This window comes from Penaeus monodon, chromosome 33 (assembly GCF_015228065.2).
Source record: "Penaeus monodon isolate SGIC_2016 chromosome 33, NSTDA_Pmon_1, whole genome shotgun sequence".
Taxonomy (NCBI): domain Eukaryota; kingdom Metazoa; phylum Arthropoda; class Malacostraca; order Decapoda; family Penaeidae; genus Penaeus; species Penaeus monodon.
Window position 1 is genome coordinate 20,330,390 of NC_051418.1, and position 344 is coordinate 20,330,733.

Sequence of the window (344 nt, forward strand, 5' to 3'; positions counted from 1 at the left end):
TTGTTAAGAACTTATAGATATACATATCTGCTTGTTTTGCCTGGCTGGAGAAATGCCCTTATCATACACACATAATTTGCAGACCCTCGTGAACAAAAAGGGTAGTTTTAATGCTGTTGTATAGTCTACAGTATCAGCTATTTTCAACGATGATTTGCAGTCGGCTGGTAAAGCATGAATCATAGCATTATTGCGAATATAATAAATAGGATGGGAAAATATAACGGGCCGTTATATGCATATAGGGGGACTTTGTTATAACCCGTGTCCGAGCGCAAAACGTAAAGTGATTTGTTATTAATGGCGTTGCGTTTATATACCTTTATGTGTGTAGGTATGTGTGT

At 37.2% G+C, this 344-nt stretch overlaps 1 protein-coding gene across 1 annotated transcript in view; it reads left to right on the forward strand.

The window, feature by feature from the left end:
- The window catches only part of LOC119594127 (lysoplasmalogenase-like), a gene marked incomplete at its 3' end in the record, with an annotated part of 6,143 nt that overhangs the window by 1,137 nt on the left and 4,662 nt on the right, over nt 1-344 (forward strand).